General features: G+C 39.4%; 1 protein-coding gene across 3 annotated transcripts in view; it reads right to left on the reverse strand.

Annotated features, from left to right (window-relative positions):
• The window catches only part of Kcnip4 (potassium voltage-gated channel interacting protein 4), a 1,098,278-nt gene that overhangs the window by 475,970 nt on the left and 608,998 nt on the right, over window positions 1-13,310 (reverse strand). The window lies entirely within an intron of this gene.

Raw genomic sequence — 13,310 nt, forward strand, 5'->3', positions numbered from 1 at the left:
GAGAGAGAGAGAGAGAGAGAGAGAGAGAGAGAGAGAGAGAGAGCAAGCATTCATCCTGTTTGTTGTATCCAAGGCCAGAAGTGGCATCCCAATAAAGTCGAGCCTGTCAGAATTATCAGCGTCCTTGTTATCACTCTTCCACAAGGAGACAACCATGCATGAAGTAGTAGCTCTCAGATCGCAGAAAACCAAGGATGTCTCCAAGAAGGTCCGGAGCAAGCCTGGCGGACAACAGAAGCAGCGCCCCCAGGACTCCACACCTCACCCGCCAGTGGAATCTCAGGGCTGGTCAGTTGCCTTGGAAACAGTGGAAGCGAAGCTGGGCTCCTGGTGCAGACAGGACCTGAGAACCTTATCCTGAGCAGCCAGGAAAAAAAGAACCGCTTGAACCGCCCACAGGCATGGCAGCTTGCATTCAGCCCTTTCTGAATGTGCTTTACTCTTCAGATAAAACAAAAGTGTGTTTTATCCTGAGGAGTGCAGAAAGGAATTAGATGAAGATTCCCTCTCGGCGTGGTTCGTTATGGATCTGTTCTTTTCAATGAGTCGCTTTACTGTAAAGCTCAAGTGTCTTACTCGCTTTGAACTAAAATTGTTTGAGTACTGACTAGTATTTCAAAGTTTGCGGTGCTCACAAATATTCTCAATGTTTGCAGCTATTTTGGCGGGTACCCCCTTCCGCACCAGCTTCTCTTTCGACATATCAAATATGCATTTAGCAGTGTTTACCTTGCGTGCTTGTTGAAAGTGGTTGAAACAAGTTGGCTGCTATAAAAAGTTTGAGAAGGAAAAGAAAATTGAAGCTAGCATTCTTTGGAACTTCTATATCTTGTACATGCTTTTCCCCCTCTATATACTGTCTAAATAGGTAGATCAGACCCAGAATAAAGAACTGGACTGAAGCAAAACAAAACAAGTGAAAACTAACAACAGAACCCAGGATAGAAATCAACTCAGAGGTCCCACTCCAGTCTCCTACTGCATAAACTAGCATTCTGGGGACCAAAAAGAGCAAGAGATCAAGTGACATTACAAGTTCAGTTGGGATGATTAGGCATACAAACTTGAGAGCCTATAAACCTGGATTGAGATTTCAAATCTCCTCTGTCGTGTGGACCTTGCTTCATTACATCATGCCTTGGTGTCCACAGTGAAAAGAGGGACATGATAACAAGACCAAGTTCATGAGTTTGTTTTGAAAAATAACTGAAATCATTTCCAGAGTAAAAGGATCTATTTGCTCAGTGGTACTAGCTCCTGTCTTGTCATAACTATTCCATATTCTATTTATATTTCTGAGGGTGGCTAGAGAACTTCCTCTAAGACTCAGTTTCCTTACTCAAAAATTTCACATGGCTTCTAATTGATGCACTAAATAAAGCCCAAGTTTCTGTGTACAGACTCCTGGTGGTGTCTTTACACTTAGGTACCATCCTGGGGGTTGCTTTTCAATGTTTCTATTTTCATCCAGGCTATCTACATGATAGCTTTGTTCCTTCTCTAAAATGTATCCTGGACTTCTTTATACCCAGGGCTTTTTTTTTTTTAATACCACTTCACTCCTTTTTCTGAAGGAAAGAAAACCAAATAAATAAACAAAACAAAATAAAACCAGACTTCATCATCTCTGCTTGTCATGTTCGCCAAATTATTTTTGTGGAAATTCTAAAATGAGTATTGGATGTAATCTTTTCCTTATGTGTGCCTGTTTGTTGCTACTTTTAATGTTTATGTTAATTATTTGACATTGTCAAGCCTCAGTGTATTGCATCACAGGTACTTGGATGTGTTTTCTTTTCCAGTAAAAGATGAACTTTGAGAGGATATAAATCATGACTTCATTGCCTAACTTGACAACGCTCCCAGATACTAAAATTCCTTTTAGGACCCTCCTCCTCACTTCATAGATGTTTATTATTCTCATCACCATACATTAAGCAACTACTGCATTCTTGATGTTTTACATACACTGATTCCTGCTAGCCTCTTTGATAATAGGTATAATTAGACAGCATTTTCAGGGGAACATAAAGTCAGAGAGAGCTTACTAAGCAGTAGGTTTAAGGCCATAACCCTTGTAAATGGCAAGACCAAGTTTCAAACTCAGGTTCATTTATTGCAGACTTCTATGTAGCCCTCTTATCCCACATAACTTTAAAAGCATTAGAAATTCAAACATTAGCACACGTTTTTATTAACCTAAGATAAAGGTTATATTCAAAATGACCCTTTCAATTTGTTTGGTGACATTCTAATTAATCTTCTAGCCTCAGTAACTTTAGAAGTTAAAATATTACTGAACTAGTAGCTGAATTCATGGATCTTGCTTTCTGGTGACTTGCAGGAATATTATTTTTCTTGTGTCTCTACTTCAAATGAAATGTGCAAAGCTCCTTTGATTCCACCATAGACAAATGTCTCTGGTCAGTTCCTTTGCTCTTCTATAAAGATGATATTCATAGGTTGAGAAATGTTTCTATGCAGAGAGCTTAGGTAAAGGACCAGAAAGGAGAAAGACTTTCTGCTCAGTCTTAGTGTCATGAGGGAAGACCCTTTGGTGCCCTATATGGCCTTTCCCAGGTCTTTCAAGTTTCAAGTTCTTATTTAAGCCTCATTGTCTCAAACGTTTGTATTAGATGATCCCTTTGCTAGAATGTTTATCCCAGATCTTCTTCTGACTAAGAGACTTTATTTATGCTTTGAGACTAAAATCTCCATAAGAGAGATGCTCCTCCTTATCCACACTATTTGATTCAATTTACGTCTTCCTAGTGCTAGAATCAGGACTCTCTGAGTCTGTATCACTTTTATCTAAGTTATTGGTATCAGGAAACATGCATGTTTGTTTATTTGCTTATCAAATATCACTACTACAATCTCCACAATGTCAGCTGCTATTGATAAAGGTAGAGATTCTTATGTGTTGCATTCCTGATGGGGGCACCCAGTTTGAGTATCTGGCACTGTAAAGGCTGACTATGGTAGAATGAGAGTTCTGCCTAATACTCTAGCCTTCCCTAAAAAGCCATCTGTTCTCTCACTGATCTGGTAGAACCCAGTTGTCCATGATGTAGCATGCTGACTCTGCCTGGGGACCCTGTGAGATTTCTGTACCTCCTACCTAGAGGGTTTCTTACTCCAAGGCATTGAAGGATCCAATCGCAGCAAGGCAAATTCTCAGGACCTTTCTTTATAGGATGAGCCATGAGCACTGTAACTTGAAATATCTTCACTGTGTTCAGTTCCAAAGGTTTCATATGAATATGATTTGTAGTTTTGACAATGTGACCAATGGAAAGCAATGACAAGAATGAGTCCAAGAAGTCTTCCTATACAACATATCTGAAAATCAGTGCTATGTAAGGTGAGAAGTAGCTTGGATGAGAGCCATTCCTGTCCTTTAATTTTCACCTAGAAGAACAGTGCAGCATAAATAGGAAAAGTGGCTTAGCTGTATGCATAACTCTTAGCTTCAAGTTATATAGCTTGAATTCAATCTAACACACTCATCACTTGTCTCAGATTTCTATATTTCTTTCAGCATCACCTCTTGTAAAGAGAAACATTAGTGCACCCAATATATACAGAAGAGAAACTGACCTCGCTCCAGACAGAACCAATATTTGTCTTCCCCAGGTGGAGTGGAAAGATAAGGGGTGATACTATTTGCAAATGACACATAGGCTATGTGGGCCTATAATTCGCCCAACCATAGGCTAAGCATATAGACTGGGCCATACTTAAACTGGTTTTGAGAAGAGTAAGATCTTCACTGTCATCTTGTAAGAAGAGAGAGAGCCTTTGGAAAAGTGAGTGAATGTCTCCAAGTAAGAATACAGTGAAGCTAACAGTTTAGTACTTAGTGTCACATTATTTTCCCCTTACAGCCAAAAGTGTCCAGCCATGCATGAAGCACCCAATAAAAGAAACATCACAGAGTTAAGGAGCTAACATTTCATTGTGGCCTTTTAAAGGTCTCTTGCAATTTTTGAGTAAGATTTCAGATATGAGAAATTTCTATGCACCCCATTCTAGGTAAGCATGCTATGGTATAAGTCAAAGGGGGTGAGGTTGATATAGCTTTAAAAACCGATTTGTGGTCCTGCAAAGATAGCTTGGTCAGTAAAGTCAGAGTTTGATATCAGAATCCATTTTATAGAGGGGTGGCATTGGTAATCCCAGTGGTGGCAAGTTAGAGACAGGAAACTCCTTCCCAGGGACTTGTTTTCCTGCCTGTTTTTGCAGAATGGCAGAGTCTGGGTTTAGTTAGAGACCATTTTGAAAACCTAAGGTAGACTATGATTGAGAAAAAAACCTGGTATCTACCTCCACACATGTACATCCATTTGCACATATAGCTTCTCCAATGTATAAACACAAGTATACACATGTAATCTACATGTAGCTCTGGAGAGCAAGTAGCAACTAAAAGCTAGAGTTTGAGCAGATTTCAGCTCCAAAAAAAAAGGCTTTATACATGATATATACTTAAGAAGGTAATAAGGTATACAAAAGGCTGATGCAAGTTTTCCTGTTAATTTTTTTTTCTTTACAATGCAACTTTCAGAAGACTTGCTCAGAGCCCAAGGCAACAATGAGGTTTTCCTTTGCCTGTCCTCAGAAACAAATGAGCACATTTAATTAAAGGTATTCTTATTATTGCAATTCTATCCCTGTATATCCCTGTAGTGCAGTTTATTCAAAATCACCAGTTACTGGCAGTAATAAATATTTCTGCTTCATTTTCAGCTATATGGTTTTGGAAGAAAAAAAGGACCATTATTTTCTTACAAAATGAGGTGAAAAGTTCCACTTTTATGAACTAAGATAGGAAAAAAGGGATCCTCCAGAGAAATACCAATCAACCTTGTGATTGAATCTTACTTGTGCCAGAATGTCTACAATCAAAAGCTCAAGTAACAGTATATGCTCGAGAATCTGGGACTGGGGCAACATCCCACTATTTCCAGTGGGAGTGCAAACTTGTACAACTACACTTTGGAAATCAATTTGGAGGTTTCTGAGAAAACTTGGAATAGATCTACCTCAAGACCCAAGTATATCACTCCTGGACATAGTCTCAGAAGATGTTTCACCAGAGCACTTTACCTAGGACCCTTACCTAATTGTGTTTCTTAGTTGCTTTATTCATAACAGCCAAAAAAGGAAACAACCTAGATGGCCCTCAGCCAAAGAATGGAAAAAGAAAATGTGATAAGTTAAGACTATAGAATACCATTCACCTGTTAAAAACAAGGAAACCATGAAATCTGGAGACAAATGGATGGAACTAGAAACTATCATCCAGAGTGAGGTAACCCAAACCAGAAAGACACACATGGCATTTACTCACCTATAAGTGGATATTAACCATAAAGTACAGGATAACCATGCTATAAACCACAGACCTGAGAGTATTAGCCAGAACACTCAGTTATGTATTCTACAGAAACTAAATAACTAGGAACAATGCTTGAATTTCACTCGGAGGAGGAAATAAAATAGGTATCAGAGGTAGATGACAAGAGGGAAATAGGAGAAGGGATGTGGAGGGGACAGATGGCAAGAAATGTGGGAGGACAGAGGAATAGAGAACTTGGAGGGGCAGCTGAAATTGGTGGAGGTGGTGGATCTCTGGGACTAGTCAGAAATGTAGGACAAGGAAATTTCCAGGAATGTATGAGGGTGTCCCTAGCTAAGACTCCTAGCACTATGGGTTATGGAACCTAAAATGACCACCTTCTATAACCAGGCAATGCTTCTAATGGAAGGGTGGGGGTACCAATGTATCCACAAAACTTTCTACCCAAAACTTGTCCCTCCTACAAGACAAGCAGGGGTAGAGGTAGAGCAGAAATTGAGGAAATAGCCAACTAGAATCTGGCAGAATTTGAGATCAATATCATGAGATAAAACCAGTCCCTGACACTATCAACAATATTCTGATATGCTTGTAGACAGTTATACCTGGCATAACTGTCCTCTGATATGCTTCACCCAGTAACTAATGGAAACACATGCAGAGACTCAGAGGCAAATATTCAGCAGAGCTCTGGAAATTTTTTGGAAGATGGGGAGGAAGGATTGAAGGACCAGAGAAGTGAAGGACACCATAAGAAACCCTATAGAATCAACTAACTTGGGCCCATAGAGACTCAAAAAGACTGAACCACCAAGAGAGGGGCATACATGGGACTGATCTAAGCCTCCTACACATATCTATCAGATATTGTAGCTTGGACTCTTATGTGAGTTCCCTAACAATTAGAGCAGCAAGGGCAGTCTGTGACTCTGTTGCCTGCCTTTGGATCCTTTTCCCCAACTGAGCTGCCTCCTCTAAGAGGAGATGTGCCTAGTCCTCCTGCAACTTAATATGCAAGGCAGGTTGATACACATGAAAGGCTTCCCCTCTCTAAACAGAAAGGGAGGGAGGGGGGTGAGTGAGTGAGAGAAACTGGGAGGAGAGAAGGGAAGAGGACTTTGTAATATGCATATTAAATAAATAAATAAATAAATAAATAAAAGGACTCACTCTGTTTTTTTTGGGTTGCTCACTGTTTTGTTGTTTTTTTCCTCTTCTAGGTGGGTATGGCACTAACAAACACAACATAAAAGCAATAAGGTTTCTCTATATTCTTGTTTCAGAGTCCTAGTTACTCGGACTGAGCAAAAACTAAGCCTCTCTCAATATGTTCATGATTATACATTGTTTACTCATTTGTTAAATGTGTGATCTGGGTACTACATATGATGATAAGGGTCATAAAATTTCTATCCTTGGTATTTACATAGCTTGCAATCCATTAAAATGAAATTGAAACTCTAAATAGTGTGTGCAGAGTAACCACTGTCCCATAGGTTGGTAGAGATATTCACACTGAAGTCTCTTGCACGCCCTATGAATAAGTATAAATATTACATCCTTATAAGGGTGAAGTGAAGAACAAAGAATGTGTTGGGTTAGAGTAAGGATTTATCTAGGTCTGACTCCAGAGATCTTAAGTTTATATTGTGTTAGTTGCAATTATTTTGTACTTGCAGTCTGAAGCAGCAGGGGGTAACAGCCTTTAAGGGAGCCTAGAAAGTACCACCAGAAACGGGAGCCCATGGAGGAGTTAATGCCAATGCAAGAGCTCAGATTAGATCCAAATCCAAACGTACAGAATTATCTGAAGGTTTTACTGGTTGGGTGGGTGGATGGCAAGAGTAATTTATATTACATGAACAGTGGAGGAGAAAATTGGTCTTGCTAGAGAATTCACTCAGAGCCTGAAAAACTAATGTCATCCAGACCCCTTGCCTAGGTGCTCTCTGGGTGTTATGTCCTCCCACTTATTGGGCAATGACCCATTCCGACACACAGAGCATCAGTGGGAACATACTTGATCTACAAGATGCGGGGCTAAGGCCTTTCACTACATGAGTGCAAGATGTATTTGATCCTACAAAATAAACTGAAAAAAATACACAAGACATTAAATGAAACATGCATTTCAATAGTTTGAAGCGATGGTGGTCTACATTTATGGACCTAGCACTAGGATAGGGAGGATGCGGGAATTCCAGAGACCTCACTGTGTTTGGAGCCCTGTGACTGTGCAGTGAGTGATACAAGGCACTCAGAACAGAAACTGCCTCATTGTAAATGCTCAGTGAAGGGTGGTTATACTTTCTTTCTTTCTTTTTTTCTTTTCTTTCTTTTCTTTTTTAACTGTTTATTGAACCTTTTTATACCCTGATGGCTCTTCTAATTGCTTTATATCATTTATCTCAATTAAACCGGACAACTCAATGAGCTGAGCACTAACACGATTCCCAACTCCTGTACAGACAAGAAAGAAGTATCATCAGTAGAGATGGAAATCTGAAGGAAACATCTTGTTTATGCAAGCTCATAAGATTTACCATCATCTCCAACAGAGGCATATGAGAAGAATTTGCAGTGTCACATACAGAGAAACATTAGGTGCTGCTGGCAAGATGATGTAATGGGTGAAGTGATTGAAGAACCCACATAAAACTGTACATTTGTAATCCCAGTACTCCTCCTGCAAGGTGGAAGCTGAGACAGGAGAAACCCAGGAAGACCATGAATCAGCTATCCTGGCTGAAAGAACAGAAAACAACAGAGAGATCCTGTTTCAAACAAGGTGAAAGACAAGGACTGAGAACAGAGAATATTTTATGATCTCCATTGAAATACCATAGAACATGTGTGTCTACATTCACACATATGCAAAACACACAACACAGAGATGAAGTACCCTCAGTTGCCACCCTCACAGTCTGATTTTCATGACTACATCACACCCTCAGTGGAGAGGAAGCAGTCACACTATGCCTAGGTTTCAACAGGCTGCCTTGCCTCGAGGAACAAGCACAGTGACAAGAGACACACAGAGATATCATTTAATGCACCCTTATTTCAATGAAGGTAGATGGGATCAATAAACACCAAAGCAAGACTAGTGCATTTACAAATGAGAATTTAAGTGGAAATACACAAATGTTTGTATGGATCAAAATTCCACAGCAATCCTCCTAAAGATGAATCTCCAGGCTCTTCCCAGGGATTCCTAGTTAGTAGGTCTTATTTAGAGCTTGGGAGTCTCCATTTTATCGCCTCTTAGCACAGGATCTCTATTGGCCACACAATGAAAAGCACTGCATTAAATTCTGGAATATCCTCAACTGTATAAAAGAAACCAGACTCCAGGATGATCTTCCCCCAGGGCTCATCAAAACCTAGCAGGGTCACACTTTTTGCAAACACAGCATGGTTAAGAATAGGTGAGGAGGGGACCTCCCATTAGCTTCTCAAAGTTCTCCTGGAAGTTTTAGGTTTTTGTCAGAGAGGAAAGTAATTTTTTTCACTAATTTATTTACTTTACATCTTAATATGAGCTTCCCCTCCCCCTTCTCACAGTCCCTCCATTTCACCTCCCTTCCCCTAGGCCTCCCTCTCTTTCTCCTCAGAGAAGAGAGAACCCCCATGGATATCAACCCACCCTGGCATATCAAGTTGTAGAAATGGGCACATCTTTTTTCTATTCAGGCTAGACACGGTCACCCAGTGAGGGGAAATTAATCCAAAGGCAGGCAACAGTATCAGAGACAGCCCCTGTCCCTGCTATTAGAGGTCCCACATGAGGACCAAGCTACACATCTGTTACATATGTGTAGGAGGCCTAGTTTTGTACCATGCATGCTCTCTGGTTGGTGGTTTAGTCTCTGTGATCCCCTGTGGGCCCAGGTTAGTTTCTTCTGTAGGTTCTCTTGAGGTGTCCTTGACCTCTTTCTTCCCCAAAGAGAAAAGATTTTTAAGACTTGTTTATAAACTGACATGAGTTTCTTTTTTTTATTCTTAAAGACATTCTGACCCCTGTATTTGTGACAGATTTATGTCACTAATGAGACTCAGACACAAACTTCAATGAAGTAGAGTCTATAGCCCACAGCTTTCTGCTTGGCTCCACACTCTGTCTCCCAGCTTGGGTCTGTGTGTAGTACATTTACACTTTATCTTAGAATGGGATTTGTTAACTAAGGGCCAGTAGTAGTGTACAGACATCTTAATATTAGGTCATTCACCAAGTATAGTGACTAAATCACAATCAAGGAATGTAAATATTTGGAAGTGTGATGCTGATTTAGATGGAGTAGATAATTCTCTTTTAGAACTAATAAACAAACCAGCAGCCACAGTGACCCTGTCCCCATTATCCCACAAGGGCTAATCTTTATCTAAATCGATACAATAAAACTAACAAAAGTTATCTGATACATAATTCATTTATCATGAACTCATGTCAAGCTCAAATAAATGAAACAAGATTATTTATGGGACTGTTAAACCCAGGAACAATTTCTGCAGAGTTTAGCTCTGCTTAATGGCACTCTGAGTTGCAGATATATATTTTGTCAGGTTTCATTTCAAATATTCTCCCTTCTAACCAATTATTCCACATTACAGCTGACATGCTATCCTTCTGCCTAGTAATAGGGTATTAAATTGTTTATTCTTTTATGGTAGCTAAGGAATACAAATTATGAAAAGTAATATATAACAAATCTCATGACAATTCTTCATATTGCATATGTCTTGTACTTTAATTACTAACAACTCTAACTTAATCACTTGATAATAAACTCAATTTTCAACAAGAATATTTTCTGTAATAACCATGAAATATTATATCAAGCTAAAATTACATTTAAACAATAGATATGTGTTGATTTGAGAAATGTATATAAGATATGGCATTAGTAAGGCCACACTGAAAAGAAAATATATAATCAATGAAAAGAAAACAGACTGGAAGTGTTAACATGGGTGAATTACATGGCATGATATACAAACTTTATTACACCTAAAGCTAGGCACATATGAAAACACTTTTGGAAATTCATCAAATGAATTCAGTCAGGCATGATCCACTGGTTTGTAAATCAAGAGTGGCACTCTAAGCTATGCTACTGTCTCACATTGTTTCTATATTTAATTAATTTTTATTTTTTCAAGTTAGCATAAAATCAATGGTTTTCCTTTTAGTGTTTTTGAGCATATAAGTCATTATACTTTATTATTTCTACATATAAGAGGCCTTATCCTAAGAAACACAACATTAAATATATAATCATTTTAGGAACATTATAGAACATACTGACAGAAGGAATGAGTTTCTTGTGTTCTATACTCTCTAGTGCAAAAATCTCTCCCATGCTTCACTACTCTCTGTTCAGGGCTTCTTCATTAGGTCAGAGTCACCTGTGATATCCTCCATTTTGGGTAAATCAGATTTAACTAGTTAGGAACCTGGGCTACATCTGTGGAATTTCTCTTATCAGAAGTTTTTCACTAGTGACACTCTAACGTAGTCACTACTGCTACTCACATTAAAGGAATAAGGATTATACAGTTTTTTACACCATTAGCACTCTGGTTAACAACATATGTTTCTGATGGAACTGCCAAGGGACATACTATGTGTTCTATGATGGTGGAATATAAAGAGATTTTTTTTTAAATGTGCCTTCAAAGATAAAGCAAAACAAAAACATCCAGGAGGATGGCTAGAAGGCAACTTTGTAGCTAATGGGCATTTTGCTCCCGGAATTCACAAGAAACAACACAGAAAATTTGACAACTCCCACAATGGAGGCTGCCAACCACTAGTCATGACATAGAGATGAGATTGGTGAACTAAAGGTACTGGAAGCCCAAGTAGACCACTCCAGTACTGGGGTACTCATTAACCAGTGGAAAAAAAGACAGCATTTTCAACAAATGGTTCAACTGGGTATTAGCATGTAGAAGAATGCAAATTGATCCATTCTTATCTCTATGTACAAATCTCAAGTTCATGTGGATCAAGGACCTCCATATAACACCAGATACACTGAAAATAATAGAAGAGAAAGTGGGGAAGAGCCTCAAATCCATGGGCACAGGGGAAAATTTCCTGAACAGAACACCAATAGCTTGTACTCTAAGATCAAGAATCAACAAATGGGACATCATAGAATTGCAAAGCTTCTGTAAGGCAAAGAACACTGTTAATAGGACAAAATGGCAACCAACAAATTGGGAAAAGATCCTTACCAACCCTACTTCCCATAGAGGGATAATATCTAATCTATATAAAGAACTCAAGAAGTTAGACTCCAGAGAACCAAAGAACCCTATTAAAAATGGGGTACAGAGCTAAACAAAGAATTCTCAGCTGAGGAATACTGAATGGATGAGAAGCACCTAAAGAAATATTCAACATGCTTAGTCATCAGGGAAATGCAAATCAAACAACCCTAAGATTCAACCTCACAACAAATAGAATGGCTAAGATCAAAAACTCAGGGGACAGCAGATGGTGGCAAGGATGTGGAGAAAGAGGAACACTCCTCCATTGCTAGTGGGATTGCAAACTGGTACAACCACACTGGAAATCAGTCTGGCCATTCCTCAGAAAATTGGACATAGTACTACCTGAGGATTCAGCTATACCACTCCTGGGCATATAACCAAAAGATGCTCCAACATATAACAAGGACACATGCTCCATTATGTTCATAGCAGCCTTATTTATAATAGCCAGAAGTTGGAAAGAACCCAGATGTCCTTCAATGGAAGAACAGATATAGAAAATGTGATACATTTACACAGTGGAGTATTACTTAGCTATTAGAAAAGTGAATTCTGGCGCCAGCACCAGGTCACCTTCGGCGAGGAGTCGGTGGACACCCCCACAGTCCCTAGAGGACTCTTCAGGTGATCTTAGGATCACTGGTGAGTGGAACACAACATCAGTTGCAATCCAATTGTGACAGGCCTGTGGCAGCAGTAACAAGGACACTGGAGACCAGGGGCTCAGGTTCCTTTTGATCAGTTCTGGTTTACCTTGGTTTCGAACAGACCACACAGTTCCACAGTCCTCAAAGGAGACATCATTTCTAGGCCCTGTAACACACCCAGGATCTTAGGACAACAGGATCCCAGGAAAACAGAAGCAGGGTCACACCAGTATTTCAGGGTCTCAGAAGAGCTTGACTGCCAAGAACTCTGACACACCCAGAATCTCAGGTTCACAGGAGCCCATAATCAAAGGATCACAGAGAAAGCTGGACTCTGAGGAGTCCTGAATCAACTGGGATTATCGGAAGGACAGGCTCAAATCAGATATATTGAGGGCAGCAAGCACTTGAGATAATCAGATGGCAGGAGGCAAGCATAAGAACAGAAGCAACAGAAACCAAGGTTACTTGGCATCATCAGAACCAAACTCTCACATCATAGCAAGTCCTGGATACACCATCACACCACAAAAGCAAGATATGGATCTAAAGTCACTTCTCATGATGATGATGGAGGACTTTAAGAAGGAAATATAGGAAAACACAGGTAAACAGCTAGAAGCCTTTAAAGAGGAAACACAAAATACTCTTAGAGAGTTACAAGTAAATACTACTAAACAGGTGATGGAATTGAACAAAACCATCCAGGATCTAAAAATGGAAGTAGAAACAATAAAGAAACTCAAAGGGCAACAACTCTGGAGATAGACATACTAGGAAAGAAATCAGGAACCATAGATACGAGCATCAGCAACAGAGTACAAGAGATGAAAGAGAGAATCTCAGGTACAGAAGATTCCATAGGGAACATGGACACAACAATCAAAGAAAATGCAAAATGCAAAAAGATCCTAACTCAAAACATCCAGAAAATCCAGAACCAAATGAGAAGACCAAACCTATGAATAATAGGAGTAGATAAGAATGAAGATTTTCAACTTAAAGGGCCAGCAAATATCTTC

The sequence above is a fragment of the Mus caroli genome, chromosome 5 (assembly GCF_900094665.2).
Source record: "Mus caroli chromosome 5, CAROLI_EIJ_v1.1, whole genome shotgun sequence".
NCBI classification, from domain to species: domain Eukaryota; kingdom Metazoa; phylum Chordata; class Mammalia; order Rodentia; family Muridae; genus Mus; species Mus caroli.